Below are 4,667 nucleotides of genomic sequence, written 5' to 3'. Positions count from 1 at the left end.
ATAGTAACGTAAGATGTCAGAAAATTTAAATAAGCTAAAAAGGGTAACAAACCTTATTCTACTATCAAGTATGTCTTAACTACAATGTCAAGTCAGTGCTCTAACATTAGTATTCTAGTAATTATCGATCACAAAAGTGGAGCATGAAAACCATCCTGCCGTAATGTCAAATGTTGCTTGAAAAAAAAAGAAAAAAGAATGCTAGAAAACTAAAGGATAAAGACTTTTTTTTTTTTTAATACAGAAATGTGGTTCTCCTGCAAATATTCTCAATGTACTAAACAGAATATGGACTCAATACTTGGTCAGGGTATTTATTTTCACAAACTACAGCTTTAATGTGGTGCCTCTGCTGAGATAGTAACCCAGCTCAAGTTGCTTCCGCTTAATAGCTCACCATAAATGGGTGTAGAATGAATCTATAAGAGTATCATGTTTACGATTGAATTAATTTAATGATTGAGCTCTTTGACAATTTTCCAATTAACTGAGATTCACCTGTATTGATGAACTGAATGAACTGATAATTCACCAAGTTGGAGCGTTTCTATAGAAGAAGAAGAAGAAGAAGAAGAAGCAGTCTGGAACATTCAGGAGTGTGTCAACATGATGCAAGAGGAGAAACTCCAACAGTGATTTTAGAACAACTGCTGCTGTCCATCAATCTGTGCCAGATGTAAGGCCATGCTCAACAATGTGCAGTTCATCTTTCTGCAGCAAGAGATTGCAGACAAGTGAAAAATATTTTATGCTGGGGCCAATTTCCCAGGAGTGGGCATACCAAGTTCAAGCAAAGGGCAGGCTGCGCGGTGTTCCAACAAAATGCAAAATTAAAAAAGAGAAAGAAAAAAGAAATACAATTTGCATTGCAGGCTCCAAAGCAATTCATCAGTATCTTAAATTCCCATCTTGGGATTCCTAAGAAAGAGATTTGTCTTTCTTAAGTTGTGTCTGCATGAACCAAAAAGCAAGCCAAGATGGAAACTATTTCCAGGAGCTGGGCACACCGTGGACCACTCTGTATAAGAAAATATGCAAGATTGAAATGTGAGGCCATCTGTCCAGCTGCTAAAGCTTCAATTAAATTATTGTCATTTAACAAGACAATAATTCCAAACACAGCAGCAAATCTATAACAGAATGACTGACAAAAGAAGTAAGAGTGTGCACAAATGAGTCTCTGCAAAAGTCTTTGTAAAAAGAAGGGTAAACCTGTATTGTTGTGCAACAAACATTGATAAATATTATAACTGCTGATTTCAAGTTACCGTTGCTAAAGGTTGCTCCACCACCTAATGCAGCACAGATACTGGTTGGTGTTTTAATGGCCCTGCGTTTTGTCAGTTCTTGTTGAAAATTAATTAGAATTTGTAAAACATGCTGCTGTTCATCCGAGGATGCAGCTACCAAATTTCAAGAGCTGCTGAGATAGACTTTTTATACCTCTTTGTTTGAACTGAACTTCAACAATAATCATAACCGCAACATATGCTGAGTAAATAAGACCTCTCATATCCATGCATAAAAGCAGTCACTAAATACTGCAGAAGCAGCAATCACTGAAACAGCTAAAGATAATGAGCCCCTCCCCCTTTTCACAGCTTTTATGACTGGAAAAGAGAAAATGGAGCTGGATAATGAGCTCAAATATACCTCAAAGTTTTCTACAAGTACCTTTTTTTTTTTTTTTTTTTAGAAATTTGATAAAAACAAAAGCCCCTGACATTACAAGAACCTTTTGGAGCATTATCAGAGAAATCTGGGCCAACACAGAACGACAGCATTAGCACAAAACAGCAGCTCCTGCGGTGCTGGTGGTGTCATTAAAGCAAAGAGGGCTTTAAGGACACCTGTGCGCTTACATGCTCTCAGGCTCAGCGTACTGGTTTAACTCTACAGGCAACAATTTTCTACATTACCCTTCCAGCTGCAGTGCTGCTCCATTCCGTTATCACAATTTATCTCCTTTATGGGGTGCATCTTAATACCGAATAAAAATGTACGGCATCAGTTTTTAGAAAGATTCTCTTGAGCGGGGATAACCAAAGCAATTTATGTTACACAATATACACACATTTCATAGTCAATATTATTATTAGCACAGTAATGCAAGAAAATCAGTTACTTTTATTACTCTTGTGTAGGCATAAATCTAATCTGATCCAGATCTGATATCAGGATCAGATTAGGGACCTGTTTACACCCATTTTAAAGGATCATAAGAATTTATACCTATGAGATTACATTGTTTGTATTAAACCTTCGGTCAATTTTTGGAGTGGCCACAGCAAAGAACTGATATCAGTCAGATACTGTAGAAAAGTAGTGATCATAGGTGTGCTGTGGTGGCACAGGGGTTAAGCACAACCCACATATGGAGGCCTTAGTCCTCGACGCAGGTTCGATTCCCGGCCTTGGCGACCTTTGCTGCATGTCTTCCCCCTTCTCTCATTACCCACTTCCCTGTCAATTAACTATCAAATAAAAGCCACTAGAGCCAAAAAAAATCTTTAAAAAAGTAGTGATCAGAGCTGAAAGGTGTCTGAGCAAAATTCTCATTTCGATTCGAATCCGTTTCTAAGCTTTCTCTTCCTGTCTCAAACTGCCAATGGAGAGTAGATGTCTATTAGCGTAAAGCTGCGATCTGGTACGACATATGTAATGGTGACGTTTATGTTGGCGTTGCACATTGTCCTTTTTGTAAATAGCCATATTTCAAAGATGGCTTACAACCCTGACTTAGTTCTACCAGTTCTGTCTGAAGGAATGGCCCAAAAGTTTTGAAAATACTAACAGGTATAAAACAGGAAAAGTTCATACAGGGAGGAAAACAGGTGTCTTTGCACAACATGTAACCTTTGTCTGGTTTTGAATGAGTGTTATTTTATCTATAAAATGTCTACATTTGTCTATACTAGCTCTCAGAATTATTACTTTTGTTTTTCTTAACTTTAATTCACTATAATTCCGTAGATTTATTTTGTTACTAGTGGCAACAAGTAGTCAATGGTTGCAGTGATAATAGTAAACACAGATATGACTCTTTAATGGATCATCTATATATGATAAAACATAACGCCGATTAAGGGTCTTCCTCAAAATGACCCAAATCCACATCTTCCTGTATGACTGAAAAGCCTTTATGTTCAGTAGTAACATTCATACTAATATAGATGGCTCCAGCTGCCCAATAAGCCCTGAGGAAAGGTCAAGTCAAGACAAAGCTCTTCAAAGATTTGGGAATATCCTAGGAACTTTGAATTAAATCACTCCGTAAGGCAACATTTAAAAAAAAACTTTTAGCTGAAAGAATCACAGCTTGAAGCTTAACATTTCCACTGGAACACACTGTCTGTGTCTGTAATCCCTGTTTTTCCAACAACAGCTTCCCTATGAGACCAATTACTTCAACAGAAAATCACATATTTTTCTGTTTTTGTTTTTTAAGCAGCTGACTCCCTTTTTCTTTTTCCTTTTCTTTTTTTTTTTTTGCTAGAAATTCCTTTCTGGGTCATTCCTGCTCTTGGATTCAAAGGCTGAGTTGAACCTTAATGGAAAGAGAATCATCTTAATCCTGGGTCTGCATTCAGGTAAAAGTTTACACCTCATTGCACTGACAGCTTGACTGACGGGCATCAGTTGGTGTTAACTCGTGTGAGAAAATGAGAAAGTGACAGAGTTTATGAGCCATTTATCATGTAGATAACAGAGAGAGAGAAGGAGAGAGCGAAAGAGAGATGGTAACGGCTGCCTCTGGTCAGCAGCAACAGAACGATCGATTGTCAAAGTGCTCTTTCCCACACACACCCACACACACACACCCACACACATCGGCCAAGAAAGCACAACAGCTGCACTCCAGACAAAATAGTGGCGACACGTAGCCATCTTTCTAATCCCTCTAAGCAGAGAGAGAATGGTGGCTATTGTGTCGGTACGTGCAGGCATTCCTCTTAGTTTTAATGTCTGATTTCAACACGGCATGAAAACTGTCATTTGTGCACATCTGGGCCTGACTGAAATTTCATCTACCGACGTGGCAAATATGAGACACATCCCGTCCTGACCACCCAGCTCACTCCGTCTCATCCAAACTACAAAAACACCCGCCCCACCACCAACACCAACACCTACCCTCTTACTGCCCTCATCGTCCCTGCCACTCATAATCACACTCTTATAAAGCTCGAGCCAGCAGGAAATCACAGAAATATCTATGCAGGGAGAGGACAGGAAGAAAGACAGACTAACAGCTCACTGAGAAGCCGAGTTAGTGGGGCTGAGGGGGATATCTACGTCTGAGAAGCTGCCTCTGCTTATCTTCTGCTGCAAAAGCTTGTTCAAATATGCAAAGGGTGACAACTTGGGTGATACAGAGTGAAGAAATCTAGAGATGCATCTGAATCCAAGTGTGTCATCAACACTCCTTGAGGGAAGTTCACAGCACTGGAAATAGGCTGGCTGTACAAATAGAAAGTTTATTTTGGTTTCTGAATACTACATTTAAGCCTGTTGCGATAAACAATAAATCAATTAATCGCATGATAAATGAAAATTATCGACCTCATTTTAATTTATCGGCTTTATCGTTTCTTCCTGCCTTTTTCTCTTCCTATTGATGACAGATGAAAAAAGGCTCAACTTTGGTGCTTTCCACTGATCCCTCC

General features: G+C 39.0%; 1 protein-coding gene across 1 annotated transcript in view; it reads right to left on the bottom strand.

The window, feature by feature from the left end:
* gstcd (glutathione S-transferase, C-terminal domain containing) overlaps window positions 1–4,667 on the bottom strand; it is a 52,725-nt gene that overhangs the window by 35,951 nt on the left and 12,107 nt on the right.

This window comes from Poecilia formosa, unplaced genomic scaffold (genome assembly GCF_000485575.1).
Source record: "Poecilia formosa unplaced genomic scaffold, Poecilia_formosa-5.1.2 Scaffold206, whole genome shotgun sequence".
Taxonomy (NCBI): Eukaryota; Metazoa; Chordata; class Actinopteri; order Cyprinodontiformes; family Poeciliidae; genus Poecilia; species Poecilia formosa.
Note: the sequence above shows the minus strand (reverse complement) of the source record. Positions and strands in the feature narration are given on the sequence as shown.